Source organism: Ictidomys tridecemlineatus, unplaced genomic scaffold (assembly GCF_052094955.1).
Source record: "Ictidomys tridecemlineatus isolate mIctTri1 unplaced genomic scaffold, mIctTri1.hap1 Scaffold_584, whole genome shotgun sequence".
In the NCBI taxonomy this organism is placed as follows: domain Eukaryota; kingdom Metazoa; phylum Chordata; class Mammalia; order Rodentia; family Sciuridae; genus Ictidomys; species Ictidomys tridecemlineatus.
Window position 1 is genome coordinate 16,230 of NW_027523953.1, and position 24,663 is coordinate 40,892.

The 24,663-nt window shown below is 34.2% G+C and overlaps 1 pseudogene; it reads left to right on the forward strand.

Moving 5' to 3' along the window:
* Window positions 1–1,515: 1,515 nt before the first annotated feature.
* Window positions 1,516–24,663, forward strand: part of LOC144374126 (sodium/calcium exchanger 1-like) — a 104,004-nt pseudogene continuing 80,856 nt past the window's right edge.

Below are 24,663 nucleotides of genomic sequence, written 5' to 3' on the forward strand. Positions count from 1 at the left end.
GTTTAACTTTTTCTTTTAACAGAGTGATAGCTAATACAAGCAAAATGTTCACATAATAATGGGAAATGAAAAGCCTGGGAAATAGGAAAGAGGGATTTATTTGTAAACGCCTTTTAAAAATGTGATGTAGCATAAACATGACTGTAGAGCTAGACTGCCAAAGTTCAAATTTCTGCATCAACCTTTTCTAGCTGTACTACATAACATTGGATAAGATCATCTGGGCCTTAGTGTTTGCATTTGAAAATTATTATACTAGAACTTCCCTGATAAAAGTGTTGTGGTGCAAACATTCTTCATCTGGAGGCCTTGAAATTTCATAACATCTGTAAACATTGTAATGGAAAAAATTATGATCCTATTTCTATTAACCATTCACAAAATTTGATTCCTTCCTTTACAAAAACCCTATATAGTTTTAGTATCTATGACTTTGTTTCCTATAGAAAGTATAGATATTTTCATATTGCAATACAGTGGTTGCAGACATCATGAAATATTGTGATGACTGTTACTTCAAAATTACCAAATTTATTGCAACTGGCTGTTAGATCGCATGTGATGACTGAACTTATCTATTCCTCATACCATTTAGTTGGCCAAATCTCCTGTAATTTTATGCCTCTTGGTCAAACACAATCATTTTGGGTTGCCTGAATGTTTATAGAGTCACACATCTATATTGCTGTCCAATATCCACAAAATACAAATATTTGTTCATCAATATGAGGAAGGAGGAGAATAGTTTGATATTTCCATTGTGATGGATTCTTTGGAAATCATATATATTTAATTTCATACATTTAAAATATTATTTTCAGATTAGATCCATAGGGTTAATCCCATTGTCAGACATGTTCAGGGTACAAGAAATCTTGAGGTAGAAGGATAAAATGAGTAGGCATGACAACACCTGGCCCTTAAGTTCAATAAAATGTCTGCTACTATTGTTCTTAAAATTTTAGAGAACAGAAATTGAGTTAAGTTCTATTCATTCTTGCATTCAAATCAGCTAGAACACTGCTGTGTCCATTGGCAGTCAATAAACACTGAAAGAATGAAGCCAAGTCTATGTTGGCTTCTCAGGATCTTCAGTTGGGGTTGAAAAACAGGTGTCAAGTTGTGGGGCCACTTCTTATGCATCCAGAAAACTCCAGAGTATGTTAGAGCGCTTGAGAGTTTAGACGGAGACACATATGTGTCCCTAAACTCATCCCAATAAGAATATGAATACCAGTAGCTTAGAGTGGCCAGATCCTTAATTCTTCAAAGCTCTCCATCACCCAAGAAGGCAACCAGGTAAAGTATTGGACTGAGAGGTCCCTTGCTTATTCCTGGGACCTAGTTTCAAAAGGACAGTTTCTGATTGAGCAAGATAGACAGCAGCCTCTCTTCCCTAGGTGGGGCTCAGGGTACAGTCGTGGTGAGAACTCCGAGCCGCGCGCACCGAGCCCTCTCTTCCTCGCCACGCCCACTTCCTGCCCCATCCAGCGCCTTTCCAGGTCTCTCTCCTGGTGAACCGGATGCGCTGTCAGTCTCCTCCTCCGTGTGTCCTCGGCCTCCACCCAGCTCCTTCGCTGAGCCTTTGCCACCCCGAGGCCCCAGCCAGGAGGCTCCTGGCGGCTGGCCTGGCAGGTGTGGGGCGCAGTAGGAGCTGGGCGCTCACGGTTACCGCGCGTGGAGGAGACACTGCCCTGCGGCGATGGGTGCCCGGGCCTCTCCTTCACTCCGGAGACCGGCGGGGCGGCGGCTGCGGAACCTGCCCACCGGGAGCTTTCCTTTTCTCCTCCTGCTGCTGCTTCTCTGCATTCAGCTCGGGGGAGGACAGAAGAAAAAAGAGGTAGAATGAATCCTGTTGGCTTTCTCGAGTGGGCCTGGGCGGGCTGGGGCGGGACACGTTGCCAGGAAGCCCCGCATGGTGGCTAGGCAGCGGGGCGGCGGGGCGTGGGCGGTGGCGGCCGCGTGGGTGGAGGCCTAGGGGCGGGTGCTTTGCGGTCCGCAACCTTTTAGCCCAGTACTGTCCCCTGAAGGGGAAAGGACGCGTCCGCTTGGCTGCCCTGGGCTGCTCCTGGGAATGTCACTTAGGACCACTGAGAGTCCCTCTGTGTGCAGGCCGAGCTTTGGGCGCTGGTGTCGCTGAAAGGGGTGTGGTGGATGAGAAAATACCCTTGAGAAGTATTTATAAAGCTCCAGGAACTATTTAACTCTTTATTTTTCTCCTTTTCTGGATTAAACAGAATATCGAGAGTGTTTTAAGTTTTTTCTCTATTCTGAATTATACCTTCTAAAAGGGTAGGTTTATTTTTATTTTAAACTCAATGTGTAATTGTGAAATAACCTCATATTATTTACGTTATGCACATTTTTGGGTGAAGTTCAGATCACCAGATTTTAATCTTAGTCTTTAACTTTGGCCAGAGTGAGATTTGAAACGACTGTGTTTAAAGTAATGTAGAGTTATTTGTGAATTTGGTTATGTATCATTACTATGGATGATTGATCTAGAAGTTTCAGAAGAAAAATTCAGTGTTTCTAATTGTGGATCATTTTGGTTAATATACTGGTTATGTAATCCAAGATGGTTTTTCTTTGGTGGAATTACACAACTACACATGTCTCATAATTTGAATCAAGATATTGCCAGAAATTTCTTAATAGCTGGATAGAGAGAGAAAAAATAGATAACTTTCGAAGTAATCGTTTTGTCTTTTCTTATTAATCATTGCAGAAAAAACTGTGGTCAATATTCACTGTTTTTTTTTTTTTTTTTTCCTTTTGCGTCCTGGGGATTAAACTCAGTGTCACTTTAACCACTGAGCCACATCCTCAGCCCTATTTTGTATTTTATTTAGGGACAGAGGCTCACACTGAGTTGCTTAGGGCTGCTTTTGCTGAGGCTGGCTTTGAACTTGAGATCCTCCTGCTTCAGCCGTCTGAGCCACTGGGAATACAAGCGTGCACCACCTTACCTGGCAATATTAATGACTGTTAGTTTTTTGTTTTTAATTTTAGCATGAAATTAGGCCATACAAAATTCCTTGTGGAGTTTTGACAACAACATTTAGAGAATCACTAGTCACTAGTTTTGTTACAGTTGTATTTAGAAATATAAATTGAAGATATATTTTTAATACTTGGTATTTATATGCTATATTTCAAGAGTTTTAGGTTTTATAGTTGTTGATGAGAAAAGTAGAAGATTGAGTAGTAGACTTTTTTTTTCCTTTTTCTTTTTTTTTTTTTGTGAGTTACCAGAGCAGAGAGCAATAAAATATGATGAGGAATTCCATGGAAATTCTGATGTTTTACCTCCTGGGAATGTCACTTAGGACTACTCTTTAAACTGCAGAGGGAAAAAATGCAAAAAGGGTACAGGTTCATGGCATCTTAGTGTCTCCATTTGTAATATTACTTGAATATGTAAAGATGATACCAGTGTAATTAATTAAATCTAAAAGTCAGTAGTATATTTCCATTAAGGTATATTTTATAGAAGGTATTTTTAAAATGAAAAACTGGGGAGAACAATGCTGAAGATTGAAAATGAGCATCTTCCAAAATTATTCTTTTTCTCATAAAAAGGAGAAGCTAATACTAATATATGGTGGTGTTACAGTAACCATGTATTTTTCTTTATGGAAAAAAAGGCATATTAAAAACATTTGAAGTTTTGATACTTAGGTCTCTGAAGTATTATAGGCCAGTTCTGTATATAGTACTCTGTTAGCAAACTGTGATATCTTCTATTATTGAAATAAAAACATTATACATTGGAAATAATGAGAAATGATTGTTCACTAGTATGATGCTTTTTCAGGGGTACCTCTTTTTTTTTTTTCCTGTATGTGGTTTCTTTCTTTGCTGACATTAGAATCTGATGCCCAGAGTAAGATTTGCCATTGAACCAGAAAGTATAGCAGCTGAAATGTAGTTTACTGCAATGAATATGACTACCATTATATATCAGAATAGTTGACATGGCATGAAGAGCTTTTCTTTCTTGGGAATTCAAATTGAACTCTAAAATTGAGTCTGGAGTCAAGAATGTATATTATTTGCTTTTAAGGAAGTAGTAATTGTGGTGGTAATATTTACAACATGTTTTCTTGAGTCAGACAAATGATACAGTTATAACTCAGTCCTTGATTGTATGACACAAGGCAAACCATTTAATGTTGCTGAATTCTGGTTCCTTTTTTTAAAAAAAATACAGACATAATACCTATATCTTGGGATCATTGTTGGGATTAAATAAGTTTATGTAGTATCTAGTGTGATGACTAGAACATAACTGATGATCAGTAAGTGGTAAGTAGCTATTATGGGTTTCTTATTTAAATAAACATGTTAGTATGGTGAAATTATAAAATGTAAGATTTTTTAAAAATTATTTTTAAGCTTTATGATGATAATAAATTATATGGCTTCTAAAATAGATTATCTATTACTTATGATGAAACACTGAGAATTCTAGACTTTTATATTGAGAATTTTGCACATAGAGATTTTGCATCAGAATTAGTGATACTCCATGCATTTGTGTATATGTATGTGCATGTACATGTGTATGTATTATGTATATGTTTATATACACGTTTCTTTATGATGACATTTTCATTCCTTAAAAATAATTAGTTTTGTTATGTATTCTGTTTAAGAATATATGTAGGAATAGTTAAGTGGATAGACAAAGAAAAGTGAGGATTCTTAAGCCACATCTCTTAATTGTATTAAATACAGTCATTAAAAAGTAATTTTTAATTCTCAAATTAAAATGATGTGATGTGAGTGTGGAAGACTTTGGCCTCTTAGTAGTTTTAATTTGTATATTAACGCATTTTGCTTTTCTTTTGATAGTTTTTCTATTTCATAGATTATTATATCAGTTAATCAGCTTCATTTGGAATTGTTGTAATTTATAATGACCTCTTCTGATTATGTAAACAGAGCTCAAATTGTATAATGAATTACAGTAGAAGTATTGATTTGTTAGTCATCAAAAACAGCCGTTATAATAATTTATTATATTTGCAAGGAATGTAATTAGTTAATAGGCTAGGATATGTAGGTATAATGAATATGCAATATGAAAAATTGATTTGCTCATAAATGCTTCCTGGGAGATTAGTAAAATATTTGCTTAAAATTGTTCAGCTGCCTTTGACATAATTCTGTATGCCATTAATGTTTTTAAACATGTTTTACACTGGGTGAATGATATCTAATTTCTAGTGTCCCAACTGCGAAATAGAAATTTTACTTAGAAAATGATTACAAGGGAGAAGATGGAGGTAAGCAATAGAAGTTCCCTTTAAGCAAAGAACTTAAGTGGAAGAAGTATGCAAACAGTACAACTTTTAGAAATGCATAACAATTTTACATTGATCTGCTTACATATAAAAAACAGATGATGCTGATGTCAGGCAGTTGTTTCATTTAGGTTAGATTATGTGTGTGATAATCTTTGAAGAATGATTGAAAATGACAGGTCTTACTCAGAATAGCCAAATGTGCCTGTCCAAGAGCTCCAGTTTCTTGGATGATGGCAGAAGGTATGGTATTCCTGTATCACGGCATTCCATGAGGAATGTGTCACAGAATTCCATGACTTTTAGGTACATGAATATATTACAGCACTAGAGTTGCCAGAGTATCAACATCTGCATTGGTTCCTTGAGCTTTAATTGGTTAAGGGCAGTGTAAGAGGGCCAGGTGATCCTCAGGTATGTAGTAGTTGAATTACAGGAGAGCAACCTTGACTGTAGGGAACGCACATATTTTAAAATGCACACACTTTTTAATTTTTTTCTTTTTTTGGTACCAGTGATTGAACCCAGGGGCGCTTTACCCCTGCATCAATCCCCACCCCTTTTTATTTTTTCTTTTGAGAGAAGGTCTTGCTAAGTTGCTTAGTGCCTTGCTAAATTGCAGAGGCTGGCTTTGAACTTGTGATTCTCTTGCGTTTGCCTCCTTAACCACTAGGATTACAGATGTGCACTACCGAGCCCACTTTTTTTTTTTTTAAATAGAGAACTCTGTCTTGACTAAGACAGTTATATATAATTTTCACATGATGGCTTTATGCTACACAACATCCTTAAAAAGATAATCCAAAACCAAGTTAAGTCTGTAGCTTCACTCACAAATTGTGTAGAAACCCACGAAGAATTATCTCTTTGAGAAATTTCATCAAAAGGGAACATTTTTAGGGTATTTTCTTAGAGGTAAATATACCACTGGCAAGTATAGTCCCATATATGTACTTAATTGTATGTGTATGTCATAGAGAAAGATGGAATGAAAATATATAACACAAAGCAGACAACATTAACACTTAACCTTTTGTTACATTTACTTTTTCATCCTTTCTCTTTTGCCCTAAATATTTAGTAATTTGAATGCCAGTGCAGTCTGTTATGCCCTTGAGTGATGTTGGTTTCTTCACTGTATTAGACTATCCTGATTAGCTTATCTGCATAAGAATTCCTCTTGGAGCATCATGGTAATTCTACCAAAATAGAAAATTTATCTTTGGTTAAGTGTAGGAGTAATGTGTTCCCTGCTAGAAAATGGGTAGATGAAAAAAATGACTATTTGTTGCATAACAGTAGTGTGAGAGTGTGTATGTTTGTGTGTGTGTGTAAGTGTGTAACAAATGGATAATACTTCTGCTGATCTCTATGTAGTTTTTATTTCTGTTGTTAGGACAAGATTTCTGCAGTTCCTCAACTTGAGCATATCTATTGAGCATATCATCCTTTCCTCTCTCCATCTGGTCCATCTGATTTCTCATTGCTATTAACAGTGTTGTTTTATGGGAAACAAACTTTTAATGTTGAAGAGCTTCGTTTTTTTTTAATCTAACTACATGCTAGTATAATACATCTTTGCAGTTTTTTTTTAACATTTATTTAGTTGTAGATGGATACAATACCTTTATGTATGTATGTATGTATGTATGTATGTATGTATTTATTTAATATGGTGCTGAGGCTTAAACTCAGTGCCTCACATCTGCTAGGTGAGCACTCTTCCACTGAGCCACAACCTCAGCTCTCTTTGTAGTTCTTAAATTATATTTTGCAGATAGTAAGTAGAGTCTGTGATTACATGATTTCTTGTGGAATTACACATGGATTTAAGGAGAGAATTTTAAAAATAGGGCTCCTGATTTATACATAAATATGTAAAACATTTAAGTATTTAGGCTGAATATTAAAGCTTCAACATTGTTATTTAGAAGAATAGATAATACTTTTTCATAGTAATTAGTTTCTCTCTGCCTATCTATATTTTTCTTTAACTCTGGAAAAAAAATATCATGAGCTAGCTTATTGAGTGTTTTGGAATCTGTAACTTAATAAACATTTTAGTACAGATAGCATCCTGAAGAAATTCATGAGCTGAAGACAGTTTTGAATAAAAGTAAGTCCTTACTGACATATTTATTAAAGTTTTTGTTGATCACCAAAAATACCTATTGAGTTTTATACTTGAAGATGTCAGGAATTTTCTTTTTCCTTCATGTTACCTTGAGAAATCAAGTAACTGTGATGGAAAGGGGCAGTTCAGTATAAGTTAAATAAATGTGGTATTGATTGTATTTAATGCAAATATTTTATAAGTATATCTTTTAGAGATGGTTTATTTAGATGTTAATATTTATGTGACTTAAGTTTTGGAAATATTTTGATATTTTTGACTCTGCTTGAGACACAGAAAACTATTGGCAAGTTAGTTCATATAAGTGGTAAAACTTATTTTTTGTAATTATTTATAAATTGTGTAATCTGTTTAAATTTTAAATAGAGTGTAATACCTTAGTATAAATTCCTGAATTTGGTAAATTGGGAGTTGAAAATAAGTCTTAAATTGTATCAGGAAAAGATAAAGAAAGTAGCAATACATAGACAGGATGCTAGGCCTTTCCCTTAATTAGATTATTGAAATGCATTGCATGTTTGTGCCCTTCCAAAATTTATAATTTGAATTCCCAACCCTAATGTGATGGTATTAGAGGTATTGTGATGGTATTGGAGAGCCTTTGGGGAGTGATTAGATCCTGTGGGTAGAATTCTTATAAAAGGCACCTGATCGTTCTTGTTTTTCTGCTCTGTGAAGATATAGTGACAAGTCAGCATTCTGAAGAGAGCCCTTATCAGAACCTGACCATGCTGGCACCCTGATGTTGAACTTTCAGACTCTAGAAAGGTGGAAATAAATCTGTTTTTTAAGCTCCCCAGTCTAAGGTAATTTGTTGTAGCAGCCTAAATTGACTAAGACAGTTATCTATAATTTTGACATGATGATCGTGGCAGATGGTCTTGTTTACCTGACTTTTGGTTTGGTTTAGCTGGGACTATTGCAAGCTCCAAGTAGTAATTTTTATTAGTCAAAGATCATCATGATTTTTCCAGCATCTTTCAAATTGTTGTTTTAAAAGTGAGCAGATGATACAATTTTGGGCAAGTTTCTTTGTTCTTAAAGGATGCAAGAAGGTAAATTTTCTCTTTCTGTCTTTGAGTATGTGTATGACAGTGGGATGCTTGAGTTGCTGATCTCAACTTGTAATTATGATGGTACAAGCTTGAAGCAAAACCTGTGGAGGAAAATAATAAGAATGTGAGGTCTTGATTATGTAACTTAGCTAACCTTGTTATTGTTCTAACTCTGGACTCTTGTGTTCTGAAGTTAATAAGTGTTTTAGCTTTTCTCGCTGCTGTGACTGAAAGGACCCAACCAGAAGGGAGGAAAAGTTTATTAGAGGGCTCACAGTTTCAAGATCTTAGTCCATAGAAGGCTGGTTCTATTCCTTGGGGCTCTAGGTAAGGCAGAATATCAAGTGGAAGAGTGGCTGAGAGAACCAGCTCACATGATGATCAGGAAGCACAGAGAGAGGTCTCCACTTGTGAGATACAACTATATACCCCAAAGCCACACCCCCAATTCCCACCTCCTCCAGCCACCCCGACCACTTCAGTTACCACTCAGTTATCAGGGGATTAATTCACTGATTGGGTTAAGACTCTTACAACCCAATTATTTCTCCTCTAAACCTTCTTGCATTGTCTCACATGTGAGGTTTTTGGGGACACCACATTTAAACTATAACAATAACCTTCCTTATTGTTAAGGAAATTTCAAATTGGATTTATAGTTGTATCATAAAGCATTCTGCTAAAGAAGAAATTACTGAAGTTTTTTTTTTTTTTTTTTTTGGATCAGTGATTAAGCCTAGGTGCTTTACCTCACCCTTTTTATTTTAAGACAGGGTCTCACTCAGCTGCTTAGGGCCTTGCTAAATTATTGAGGTTGGTTTTGAACTTGTGATCCTCAGCCTCCCAAGATGCTGGGATTACAGGTGTGTACTACTGTACCCAGATGAATAGAGGGTTTTGACCCTGTTTTTACAATTTGTACACTTACCGTTTTACTCCAAAGTTCTCCTTCTACTCTGTTTTAATAACTAGCTTCATAACCCTATTTATGAATTAGTAGAGGATTATTTAAATATTAGTAGATGATTATGCAAGTGTGCATAACCCTTTCTGATCCTTGAATCTCAGTTTCTGATCCTTGAATCTCATTTGTGCAGAAGTGAATTTTTCCATGTGTTTCTTCTATTGATAGAATTTTGTTTCATTGTATGTTTGAAATTCTATTTAAATATTGTATGAACCAAAAGCTTTTAATAAAAATACTGTAAGCTTAATATGTGTCTTAAAAGCTGCCAGCCCAAGAAAAGAGTGGAAGAGTAATATATGCCTCAGATATATTTTCTGTATATGATTCATTTTACATGTGAATGCTTTTAAAAATATTTTGTGTGTATAATAGATGAGCAGGTGGTTTCATTTTAAAGGCACACCAAATAAAATACAGGGAAATACCTTTATTTTGAAAAAAGCAATCATATTTTAGTAACATTCTTTTGATTAACATTTGAGTTAGTATTAGGCAAAACTAAAACGGATTTCTTAAGAAGGTATGCTGATTGGGCCATGTTTTCTTAAGAGCTGGAGTTTTCAAGGGGAATAAAGGGACTTTTCATCCTGATGAAACAGGAGTGATTGTGCTCTGTCTTGCCATTGTTTCCAATACATTTTTTTTTTTTTGGAGTCTTTATGGGAAAGAAGGGTGGTTGAATCAACTTTTAGCACTGTCATAATGGCATTCTAATTCAACTTTGCTTCCAACTGACAGCCACAGGAGTTGCATGCTTTCATCCTGGAGCACAGTGCACATCAAAATAGTAACTATAGAATTTTTTTAATACTACATTATACAATGTAGTGAATGGGAAATGTCAGATTTTGGGCTAAATAAGGAAGCTGGGGCTAGAAGTAAGGTTTGCGGACACCAGAGTTTTTGTTTCTATATTTCTATGATCTGTTTTAAGAGAATTTATGCTGTCATGGTATTTCCTCCTTTAACATTTTCATATTATTTTATTACTGTCATTATTCCTTCTTTTATCTTTACATAGTTTATCATTTATGGAATTCCTGTCCCAGGGGACTTGTTTAAATGTTTTTTTTAAAATTCCAATTTAATTTGTTTCAAATGGATCTGTATATGAGTTGGATATGACATAGGATGCCTTGTGATGATTCAGAATATGTATACATTGGGTAATGTTTGAATCAGATTAGATATTTCCCTGAACAGTTTTTATTTATATTAAAAGCATTCAACATTCTTCTAGCTTTTTAAAATACACAATACATTGTTGTCATCTATAGTCACCTTACTGTGCAGTAGCACACCGTTACTCCTAGCTAATATAACTTAGTGTACCCATTGATCAACCATTCCCCATGCTCCCTCCTGCTTCCTTTCCCCAGCCGCTACCCACCAGAATCAATGTTTTAAAATTATATTCTGCATATGAATGAGATCATGTAGTACTAATCTTTCTGTGCCTGACTTAATAGTTCCATCCTCATTGGCAAAAATGACAGGATTTCATTCTTTTTTTTATGGCTGGATAGTATTGTATTGTGTATATGTACTTCATTTTCAGTATTCATTTAGCAGTTGATAAACACTTGTGTTGTTTCCATTTCTTATCTACTGTGAATACCCGTGCAATAAACAAGGAGAGTACAGAAGTCTCTTTGACATATTGATTGAACTTCCTTTGTGTATATAAACCCAGTAGTAGGATTGATGGATCACATGGTTTTTGAGGAACATCTATTCAGTTTTCCATAATGGCTATATTAATTTGTATTCCCACAAATGTGTACAAGAGTTCCCTTTTTGCCACATACTCATCATCACTTGTTATCTTTTTGAGAATGATCATTCTTATTAGGATGAGGTGATATTTCGTTGTGTTTTTTTAATTCTTTTTTTTAATGATTAGTGACACTGAGCAACTTTTCATATACTTGTTGCCAGGTTGTATGTGTCCTGAGAGATGGCTATGTAGTTCTGTTGCTCATTTTTAAATTGGGTTACTTTTATACTGTTGAAATTTGGAGTGCTTTATATATTCTGAATATTAACCCCTTGTGAAATGTATAGTTTGCAACTATTTTCTCTCATTCTCTAGGTTGTCTCTTTGTTCTGCTGGTTATTTCCTTTGCTGTTTAAATGCATTTTAGTTTTATGTTATCTCATTTGTCTCTTTATGCTTTTGTCTCCTGTACTTTTGGGATCTTACTGAAAACATCCTTGCCCATTCCAGTGTTTGAAAGTGTTTCCTCTGTTTTCTTCTAACAGTTTCAGGTCTTACATTTAACTCTATCCATTTTGAATTGATTTTTGTATCGTGTTAGAGATAGGTTTCTAGTTTCATTCTTGTGCATGTTTTTTTTGAACCCAAAGAGTGACTAAAGATGTGGCAGATGAGTCTTTTAAAACTGCTGAAACTTAACCACTGTAAGAGTATAATTTATAAAATTAGACCATTTGTTTCTTTGGGAAGTTATTTAAATAAATGAAGTTAGACTCCGGTAACCTTAGATCACACCTAACATCTAAAGGATTTAATCTATATGGTTAATAATGTATGAGGGGTAAGGTTCTGTTCTGACTTTCTTGCTCAAACTGGTATAATTCTATCACAGATAAAACACTCTCACACATCTATTTGCCAAATGTAGATATCTGGACACATTTCTCTGAACCTCAAACTTTTTTAAAAATCGCCTCTGTCCCACCTCAGCCAAAGATATCTGCTGGGACTTCTCAGGAGAATTCAATCTTTGAGGAGTGCAGTTTAAATACCAGTGGCCTTGTAGGACACAATTTAAGATTCTTTGCATGTTCTTTAGGTGCTTTTTCCTGAATGAGCATTGTGAGGTTCTGAGATAGTGTGCCACTGAGACATAGAAGATATAAGGCAAGGAGAGAGGCTCTAGTTCTTCACAAATAATTGAGACAGACTCATGGCCAGATATAAGTTTTTTCCCCCAGTATTGTTCAGGAAGGCCAGGATGACCATTGTATTAGTTTCCTATTGTTGCTATAACAAATTAAAAATTTTGTGACTTAAAACCACAAGATTAATTATATTAGTGCTCTGAAAGTACAGTGTTGTCTCACTGGGCTAGCATCTAGGTGTCTGTAGGGCTAGCTGCCTCAGGAAGCACTTAAGGGAAAAATCTGTTTTCTTACTAAGAGGGATGGTTTACTGAAAATTAAATATTAAAACAATCGGATCTCTTTCTGTATTTTAAAACATTTAATTTAGAGTAGTACATTTTCCTTACATTTGCATTTGTGAATGTATTGTATAAGGAAATTGTGTCCATCATGTATTAAAAAATTATTCTCTAAGCCTTCAGTCTAATGTAGAGATGTGCATTTGTAGCATCTTTTCTGGACTGTGGTATTAGAACATGGTATTGCTTGAACTATGGAATCAGAATATGGTATTGTTTACATATTTAGAGTAATGGCCTCATACAATATACTTTTTGCAATGTTCAGACTACAGCAAGAAATTCAGTACCTATTCTTTAATAGTATTCTACTCTTTCTGAGGTCCAGCAGTTTTATTGCCAGTATATTTTCCCCAAAACATTTAAAATGTTTCTGGAGTTCAGAAGTAAATTTCAATGACTAGTGTTTGGGGGAACACAGCTTTTAGCATCATCTTATTTATTCCTCATGGCTTTTTTTTCTTTTTTGGAATAGGTGGTATTGTTACTATTTTAAGATGAGGGAGCTAACTCAGTTCAAAGATTTTTTATCCCAAGGTAACATAGTTGATAAGGGAAAGAGCAGGGTCTCAAACAGATGTAAGTTGTTGATCATCTACCTCTAAAGTCACTACTTTTTTCTTGATATATGTACTTCAGAGTGGACTTGTATACCTTGCTTCACAGAAGATATGTACTCTTAGCATGAATCATATTTTAACCTTTTAATTGATGTTGTATATGTTGAATATATTCTTGGCTAAGAAAATGTTGCAGCAAACTGGGAATCTGCAACAAAGGTTTTAGTCAGATAGTCTTTAAATTATCAGCTTTGGATCTTCATTAAGCCACCATATTTTTCTGGGTCTCAGTAAAACTAGAGATGAACCAGATGTCTTTGATTTCCCATATGTTACCATTTCTTTTAATGAAAGAACTAAAATATACTTCAGGGAAGTATATTTTAAATACTTTAAAATTTATTTTATTTTCAAGGGAGCACTGAAATTGATATTTTTTTTCAGTTAAATAAGTATGTCTCCTTGCAGTGTTTCTTTACTTAGCTACCAAGTATTAATCTTTCTCTCAGTGCTCTCATAGTACTCAGAGTCATGGTCTTTGTTAAATGTTATTAGTTTAAGGTTCTTTATGTTGTTTATCTTCTAATCTTCTAAATAACCTGGCCCATTATCATGCTCAGAGTTAGTTCCTTGCTTAAGTATTTGTTTAGTATTTAAAGCACTAGCAATTATTTCTCCAAACAAGATTCACCTTTAATTAAATAGTACTTGGGAGGAGTCCGGTTTATGAAATAAACTTTAAGTGATGTGTAATATTTCAAAATGGTGAAAAAGGATTTGGAGTTCTTTCTTTAAAATTAAACCAAACTTACAAAAAAAATTAAATGTGATAGATTCTGGTGTGATTTTTGTTAATAAATTATATGATAATTTAAATTATCATAAATTATATGATAGTATAGGATATTTTCAGTTAATGTTTAACTTTTTTAGCATGATTCTAGAGGTCCTTTCTGTGGAAATATTTTTGGTTTTAGTAATTTTCTCAGGTGCTGCTTTGAATTCTTTGACATTAATGTCATTCTTTATTGAAGTATGTAATATGGTTATTTTTATTGACTTTATTTTTTCACATGTTATAATTTTTTTTCTTTTTTGAACCTGGGGGGTTTGAACCCAGCCCTTTCTGCATGTGAGACAGGTGCTTTACCTGGGAGCTACATCTCAGCTCACACCTTATAATTTTGACAGGTCTTTTCTTTACTTTGCATATAATTTGAGCAATTCTCTTGTATCAGTTTGTAAAAATCGACTTGATGAAATTTTTTGCATTTATAATGTTGTAGTCAAGTATGGGAGTGACCAAAAAAGTAGTATGGTATGACGAACTGGGATAGAAGCTGCAGGGGAAATTTGGATGAATGTCTGTGATTGGTCCATTTGAACTAATAATATAATTATCTTTTTATTGTCTATATAGCTTTGTGTGTGTATGTGTGTGTGAATGTATTGAATTAACTGTGGCATATGCAAGACTAAAAACCACTGTATGTTGAGATGAACGATTTATTTATGTTGCTGGTAATGAAGGACATGTTAATGTTTGATATCTATGTTTTTATCCTCTGTAGACCTCCCTTTCCCTTCTTTTTTTTCATCATAAGAAGCTGCTCCTTTATGGCCACATATTATTAGGCCAGGCTCAGATCTTTGTCAACTCTCTTGTGTCTTGCATAGGATTGGCATAAGATTGGGCTAGTGGCTAGAACACTCCCTGGAGTTTTTCTAAATGGAATTGGCAGAAAGATTGCCTTGCTGGTTGGTTTATGAAGTTGGAAGAATGTGCTTTTTTAGATTATCACTTTTGGCACAGAAAACACTCATGTTTAGTAGTTAAGCTGAAACAAAGAGGGGATATTTATTCAATAAATATTTAAGTACTAACTGTGCCAGTTTCTATGCCACTAATATAGAAATAAAGCATACAAAAAAATTGTTGCCGTCACTGAGCTTTTAAAACTAGAAGGGAGTATTGACACCATCAAATTCTTGGGTTTAGTCCTTCCTAAAACCAGATTTTTCTCTATTTTTTGTCATATGATGTTATCAAGTCTTTTTTTCTAAACTGAATTAAATTAGGCTTACATCATTATTAATTCCAGGATTTTTGAAAAATTTAAAAGAATATTTTATTTTTTTCCTATTTTTATTAAGAATGTAAACTAGAATTTATGTGGATTCTGACTGATGAATTTGGGTAAAATTCTAATATTTTCACATTTCTTTCAGTTTTTGGTATATGGATATTATCCTATTTTTTTCTCTCATTTTCATTTCAAGCTTTACCACATTGTTTTCTTTTTTAGTCATTCAGGAAAATATATTTTTTTAGTAAGCTTTTAAGTGAATGTACATTATCTAATACTTTTTTATTGATTGGTAAAATATAGCAATCTTATTTGAAAATTTATCTGTATTCAAGTAGAATAGAGAAAAAAGATTTATAAATAATAAATTTTGGGTTGTATATACAAAGCATTGCTTTTAATGTTTGTTCGGAAAGAGACTACAGATTTCAAAAAGTTACTCATATTATCACTACTTATGTGTTGTTTATAGCTTTTCCATAACATTGTAAATTCTTGGTTACTTCTTAGTATAGTTGAAATGATGTGTACATCATGTCTTCTCTGAATAGTAATTTTTTTCACAGAACACCTTAGCACATATTTTATTCTTTCTCTAGTGTTAAAACAATATTTTTATAACGTGTTCTATGTGTACTCATATAAAAACATATGTGATTGAATGGTGACTGATTTTCTTAATTATACTTGATGGAAATTTGTTGAAAGATTGTATTATTATTTAGTTTGAGTATGCTGCAATTATATTTATAGCATCTGAAATTGTGTATATTCAAATAGGAACCTATGTTTCCCCCCCATCCCCTTTGTTTATCTAAAGAGCTTAGGAGAGGAAATTTGGAAATGATTTTTAAAATCATGTAATTGTTTGGATGTAATTAAAGCAGACACTAATATTATATATTATTTTAATTTCTTAATTAAGTTGAACTAGTGATAATTACCATTTATTACATGCCTATAATTCTAAGTATTTTGTATGTACCCTATTATTTAATCACAACCTTAGTATGATTTTAATTTATAGATGAGGTTAAGAGATGAAGATGTTTTATAAATTAGGATAATTTGCTCTGAATCATACAACTAGCAACTCTGCCAATATTCACGTATGGATTTGACTTCAAAGTTGTTCTGAATCAACTCTTTTTCTTTCTTTGTTTCTCATACTGAAGGGAGAAATGAGTGAATGTGTACCTTTCGAGATCTTGAGGTGTAGCACGAAAGCCATCTGATTGTTTAGAATATCATTATGATCTTATATTTTATATTGAAACTGTTTTGCAAACATTGCTTTGTATTTCACTGTCAGTTTAGTCCTTTTTTTATTTTGGTACTGGGGATTGAATTCAGGGGCACTCGACCACTAAGGTACATCCCAGCCCTGTTTTGTATTTTATTTGGAGACAAGGTCTCACTGAGTTGCTTAGTGCCTCACTTTTGCTGAGGCTGGTTTGAACTGGAGATCCTTCTGTCTCACTCTCCTAAGCTGCTGGGATTACAGGCATGCACCATTGCATCCAGCTACTATTGGTTAAAAAAAAAAAAAAAAAACTTTTTAAATAATAATCTCAGTTGAATATAAGGATGGCATCAGGATGGTGTACTACATTTTTCTTGGCATACTATCAAGTCATACTCTAGGGACAATTCCGCAAAGCCATATCTGGTCATATGGTCATATCTGGTCATATCTACCTCTGGAGTAATTACCAGCTTCAACCATAAAGGAGTTGTGTATGTCAGTTAACGTCTCCTAAACAAGTGTGATGGGATCTGCTAGGTTGGCTTGCTGTACTTCCAATACATTCTGCTGCTCAGGAGCCCCATGGATTTAGGTAGTGTGTTTGTTATTCAGGGCACAGCAGGCGTCTGAACCAGAGCCTGACATTGAATCAGTGGGTCTGTATCATAGCTGAGAAAACCCGTAGTTTAGGGACCCTAAGATATTAAAGGAGCTGCTTTAAATCTCTCCAATTTTTGCCTTGCAGAAGATATAGCTTTATTATTCTGGTCTAGGAAACAAATTCTGTCCTCTGCCTCAGAGGGAAACTATGCTTCCATGCCATTTATTACGCAGATGTTCTTGAAAGAGATTTTGGAAGAAAAGCTGCCGAGACATGCAGAAAGGTCATGGAGTATTATTTTCCCAGGACATGTTATCATGAAACTTCCCTGATTGTTCCAAAATGTAAGGGGGAAGAGCACTTATATTCATATTAGCAGAAGGTAGAGAATGAAGAAGGTGGGTAAGCCATTTCTTTTTATAGGTAACTTTAGGTGCATCCTTGCCATTTTGAGGTCATCATTTGTTCCTGGAAATTATTTCAGACATTTTTGTTTGAAAGTTTATCTATCTTATGTGAACTTAGGGCAATTTAAGAGACATTAACAATTGATGTGTATTCAGTTGTTAACCTGCTTAAGTCACCTGTTAGTTTTTTGTCCATTAATGTACAATAAATCCCTCCTTCTCCCTCTTTTACTGCCTAGAGATTTGACCTATTACATTGTTCATTACTGTCTCAAAGTGTGCAATTACAGATATAAATAAATGAGTAATAGAAAATTGAATAGATTGTAGCATTGTTAGGAGGCATCATTCTTTAGTGCTCGACTTTTTATCTTTGTTTTATTGTCATCCTCCTCTCAATTATTCATTCATCAGACTCTGTGTCTTGCATAGGCTCTTTCCTATAAATGAAATGTTATTTTTTACTGTAAGACATTAGGTTATGGTGGGTCTGGATAATATATATGATGATGTAAAGCATTCAGCCACTTTTAACTCCATCAGAGTGATTTTTTAAAATTGGTAATTCTGGTTACACTGCCTCACCAAGCTTATTTTTAGGGTTTTGACCCATGGCTCTTTCTGTAAGAGTTAGTTCTCATTTTGTAGCTGACATTGTCTTATTCCACTTGAGAATTTGAGTCAGTTTATACTATATTAGAAAAATAGATCAAACATTTTAGGTTACATTTACACTTTGTGTCCAAATGGGTTTTTATATAGGTGCAGATCACTTGGAAAACATTAGCCAATTAGAACCTAAATAAACATGTTCAGCTTTATGCTTTCAATTATAAGGAATGTCTCCTGCTGTTAGACTGCTCTCTTTTTATTATATTTTAAGGTTATTTTGAAGGAGAAATATATATACTAACTTTGGGATGGTTATTTTCCTGCAGAGTTTTCACTTTTATTTAATTTTTTTTTGAAGTCATTATTTGGAAAATTTTTAAATTTTATTGTAAGGTTACTCATCAAAAACTAATTTTTAAAATACAATGCAATGTAATTTAAAGGGAACATTTAGTGGGATATATTCAGTTAAATAAATTTCTGTGTATATATGGCATGTAAATATTTTTATATTTGAAATTAACAGGAATTTTGTGAAATGCAAGGGGCTGGTGTCGTGGCTCAGTGGTAGTGTGCTCGCCTAGCAAGCACGAGGCCCTGGGTTCGATCCTCAGCACCACATAAAAACAAATAAAGGTATTGTGTCCAACTATAACTAAAAAATAAATATTAAAAAAAATTTTGTGAAGTGAAAAAGTACATTTCATGTCTTCTATTATGTTTTTTGAGGTTAGGGATTAAACACAGGGTCTCATGCATACAGGCAAGTGCTCTACTGCTGAACTACATCCCCAGCCATGCGTTCTCTTCTTAAGAATTTGTGTTTTTAGGAAAGACTAAGTCTGCCTTATAAAGTTACCAATGTTGTATTGAAAGATTTCTAAACTGGAATTATTTGAATTTATTTTGCAGTGATTATCCAAATTTGTTATTTTTCAAGTCAAATGGAATATTTTCACAGCAGCTAGTTTTAATATTAAAGAAGTTAAATATCTAATATGTGCGTTTATATAGTTTCATTGTAAGAGAATAATTCATTTTTTTATTTCAAACATTCTTTTGAAGTGTATAGTAGTTCCCACTTAGTTTTGTTATCATTTTCCATGGTTTCAGTTACTTCTGGTCAATCATACTCCAAAACCAGTAAGTGCAATATTTCAGAAATAAATAATTCATGTTTTAAGTTAAAAATTTGAATGATGGTGGGTCTCACTAAATTTTATATTTTGAGATGGGGGTCTCATTACCTTTAAATAATTCATAAGTTTTATGCATTCTGCTGAGCACCATGATGAAATCTTGTAACATCCCACTTCTTCCCTTCTACAATGTGAATTATCCATCATATCCATAGTGAATATGCCATTGAGCAATTGGTCATGTAATAACCCTCTTGGTTTCAGGTAAGAGAGAGAGAGAGGGACAGGGACAGGAACATGGAGGGAGGGAAGAAGGAAGGGGGGAGAGTGAGAGGGAAGGAGGGAAGAACAGACCTCTGGGGGGTCTTAAAACCTAACTCCAGTAGATTAGGGAGGATTACTGTTATTTCTTTTCTAAATATATAGTGCATATCATTTTTTGGTAGCATTATATGTTTAGACTTTTAAGAGATACATTTATGTCCAATATTGAAATTAATTTTGAATTGAAAGGGTTATAAAAGTGAATCAGACACTTATAATTTATATAACATAAATAAATTTTATAAATCTGTATTAATAGCACATTGATATAATAGCAATTGAATAAGATACTGATTTCAGATTTTGAGACTGATGTTAGTTTTTTAAAAAAATATTTATAAATGATGCCAGATATGGCTGTGTACGCCTGCAAACTACTCAGAAGGCTGAGGCAGAAGGATTGCAAGTTTGAGAACAGCCTCAGCAACTTAGTGAGACCTGTCTAAATATAGAAAGTAAAAAACATGTGGGGATGTAGCTCAGTTGTGAAGCACCCCTGGTTCAACCCCAGTACCATAATTAATTAATTAATTAAATATGATTAACTGGTTTATTTGAACCTCTTTGTTTCCATTTAACTTTTTCTAAATATTTTTTTTCTAAATAAATTAAAGCAACTAACTAGAGGTTTTGAATAATTTCTGAAGAATTCTTTCTCACTTAGATGTTGGAGTCTGGCTTATAAATTTGTCAGCTGATGGTCTATCTTGCTTAGCTAGCTAGTTAGGCATCTAATGTTTTTTATGTAGGTATGAAATTTTGGCAAAGTTAAATACATTGTTTTTTTGTGAGGAATGAGACAAACCTGTTTTAATAAATTCTTTTTTTGTTCCAATACCTTTTTATTTTGAGATGGGGTCTCACTACATTGCTGATGCTGACCCTGAACTCCTGGTTTTAAGTTATCCTCTTGCCTCAGCCTCCTGAAGAGCTGGGATTGCACCATACCACTTGGGAGTTAATGCTTTCTTACTTCTTGTTTGGAAATGGATTGAGGATGCTTTAATGCTGTAATGAAGAACATTTTGACTACTTTAAATATGAGCAACTGCATCTTAAATTTCTGAAAATGTGTGTTAATTAACGTTTTAAATGACAATTAAAGAGACAAAAAATTAAAAATGCTATAAATAACATATAGCTGGATGACTATATAATTGATAAGTAAAACTGAAGCACATTTGGAAAGGAAGGGAGATGCTAGTAATAATTACCCCATAGCAATAAGAATAAACTAGAAATATTTGAAGCAAATCTAATACAGTGTAAAGACAAAAGTTAATAATGTATTTTGTTGTGGATATATTTTTAAAAGCACACTTGTGTTTTACACAGAACATCCTAGCATTAAAAATCAAAATCATACTTTGTTTTAATATAGTCATGTCAGGGCAGTTTCGTTCTTTTTAGAATTTTTGAGGTAGAAAGCATCTTTTAAATTAAAGTTTGTGCTTTTTATTTGGTTAGTGTCTTATTCCATTTTCTGCTGTTACAACAGAATACCACAGACTGGAACAATGTGTAAATGATATTAGTTTATTTAGATTACGGTTCTTGAATATGGGAAATCCAAAGAGCATGGTGCCAGCTTTTGATGAGTGCCTTTCTACTGTGACACTACATCTTAGAAGGACAGGCAAGTATATGTAAAACAGAGTCATATGGAACTCATTGTTTTTATCAGGAACCCACTCCCGTTATAACTAATCTACTTCCAAGTAATGACATTAATTCATTTATGAGGACAGAGCCCTCATGATCTAATAACTTTTTAATATTACCAGCTCTTTTTTTGGTACTGAGGATTGAACACAGGGATTCTCAAACACTAAGCCACATCCCTAGCCCTTTTTTTATATTTTGTTTTGAGACAGGGTCTTGATAAATTGCTTAGGGCCTCTCCAAGTTGCTGAAGCTGGTTTTGAACTCTCCATCCTCCTTCCTCAGCCTCCTGAGCTGCTGGGATTATAGGTATGCATCACCATGCCTGGCTAGCATTACCATCTCTTAATACTTTTTTAATGACAACTAAATTACAACATGAATTTTAGAGATAGCATTCAAACCATAACATTTATGTTTTATAATTTTCTGTTTATCTATATTCTGTATTTGATGAGTCATTGCTATTATACTTCAATTTTCAAGAAACTTTTGTTTTTCAAGAACAGTTTCCCTTAGTTCTTTGAATATAATAGCTAATTTGAAGTTTTTCTGTTGCTTATATTTTTTTCCTTTAACCTATATCTGCTTAAGATTTTTCAATTTGTGTACTTATTTTAGTTATTTTTATGCATGCTGTTTTGAAAACTGAACATTTTAGATCAGAAATTTTTGTAACTGTAGATTCTTATTAATCCCCTTTCCCTCTGGAATACTGTTTATTTTATTTTTTATGTTTATTTGGATTACCCATAGTTCTGGATGAATTTTTGTGGAGTTTGGCTGCAGTATATAACTTCTGATTTTAATGGTCAGCTTCCCACACCCACTTGTTTTTATTTTTAAGCCTTGCTTCCTAGAAGTTGTCAATGACTGGTCAGAAGTGTGTACCCTAGAGGCAGTAAGTTTTCCATCTTTTGCCAGTTTCTTGGTGTGTGGTTTGAGGAATGCTTTGAAAGTTCAGGGACTTTTAGCCAAGCTTACCAACTGTCAATTATCTTTTCCAGCGGTTACTGAGCAGGTTCATTCTGTGGCCTTCCAGACTAGTAGGCATAAATGCAGTCTTAGAAGGATTCCTTTTGGCTATGTTTTTCCCTAAATGTTTTTTGTTATATTTATGATTGATATGCTGTTGTTTTCACTGTTATGAGTATCTAATTGTTGCTGTAATTGCTCAATACTTTAATCTTTGTTTTTTTGGATAATTGCAGAAGCAGTACTATAGATGCTTTTCCTGGAGATCCTCTCTTGTTTTTTCCTGGAGCTGAGGAGGAGAAAATGGTAACCCTTTCATCCAGCAGGAGGAGTTAGAACAGGATGGTAGCCCATGGTCTTCTTAGCTTGCCCCTCTTGGGAAAGACTAGATCTAGTAGATGGATATGACATAGGTGGATATATATATACTCAATATAAGGAAGAATTTTGAAATGTCATTGTTTTGAAGTGGAGTTGGCTGCTTAAGTGAGAGAGCAAGCTAAGTTTTACCAGAAGTATTCATCTTTTCTGATCAACCTGCATGATGAGGAACGTAAAATTTTTCCCTTCAATACAGATGAGAGAGAGAGAGAGAGAGAGAGAGGGAGACAGAGATAGAGATAGAGATACACACACTTCCTGCCAAGGAAATAAGTATACAAATGAATGTATGAATATTATTATAGTAAGTGCTCTGAAGAAAAAGCATTCCCTAATAACAACCTATTCTTTCTCTTCAGAATACTTACTATAAACAATAATATTTAATAATAATAACAACAGTAATAATAATAATAATAATAATAGAGAAAACATAGGAGTTTACATTTCAGTGGAGACCTGAAGTTAAAAGTAAAAAAATCTTCCAGTTAGCAAAAGATCTGTCTAGAGGAGATACATTTTAGTCGTATAGTGAGCTAAGGGGAGAGCACTTATAATGATATTGGAGTTGTAGACAGATATCAAAACAAAGAAGTACTTCCTGGGTCATGTTAAAAGGTAGGCAACAAGACTAGATGATAAAGTATTTAAATCAAAGGGGTGACATGATCTCTTTTAATGTTTCAAAATAATCACCCTTGGAATAATTTGGAGAAAGAATTGGTGAAAACAAGAGCAATGCTGGAGAAAACTTCTAGGAGGCAGCTTTAATAGTTTAGGTAATAGAGATTAATGGTTGATTAGGCAGTTAATAGCAACCAGGGAAGTCAAATCAAAACTACGCTAACATTTTAGCTCCAGTTAGAATGGCAATCATGAAGAATACAAAGAACAGTAATTGCTGGCAAGGATGTGTATGTATGTGGGGGAGTACATTTATACATTTCTGTTGGGAATGCAAGTTAGTGCAGCCACTTTGAAAAGCAATATGGAGATTTCTCAAAAGCCTAGTAGTGGAACCACCATATGACCCAACTGTCCCACTCTTTGTCCAAAAGACTTAAAATCAGCATACTATAGTGATACATGCATACCAACGTTTATAGCAGTGCAGTTCATAATAGGCAAGTTGTGGAACCAGCCTATGTGTCCCATCAGATGAATTGATAAAGAAAATATGGTAAATATATGCAATGGAGTTTTTTCCCTTTTTTTAAAAAAAATTAATTCTAATTAGGTATATATGACAGCAGAAAGCATTTTGACTCATTATACACAATTGCAGCACAACTTTTCATTTCTCTAGTGGTATGTGATATAGCATTGCACCATGTATGCAGTAATACACATACCTAGGGTAATAATGTCCATCTCATTCCACCATCTTTCCTGCTGCTAGGCCCTCTCCCCTCCCTTCCTCTTTACCTAATCATAGTTTCTCCATTTTCAACGGCCCCCCCCCAAATATTGGATCAGTATCTACTTATCAAAGAGAACATTCGGCCTTTGGTTTTTTTGAGATTTGCTTACTTCGCTTAGTGTGATTTTCTCCAACTCCATTCATATACCTGCAAATGCCATAATTTTATTCTTTTTTATTGCTGAGTAATATTCTTTTTTTTATTGTTGGTCATTCAAAACATTACATCTTTCTTGATATATCATATTTCACAATTTGATTCAAAAGGGTTATGAACTTCCATTTTTACCCCGTATACAGATTGCTGAATCACATCAGTTACATCAGTTACATTTCCATTGATTTACACATTGCCATTCTAGTGTCTGATGAATTCTGCTCTCTATCCTGTCCTCTACTATCCCCCCTCCCCCCCTCCCCTCCCCTCTTCTCTCTCAACCACCTCTACTGTAAAACATTGTGTATATATACCAGTTTCTTTATCAGTTCAGCTATTGAAGGGCATCTAGGTTGGTTCCACAGTTTAGCTATTGTGAACTGAGCTGCTGTAAAAATTGATGTGGCTGCGCTACCCTAGT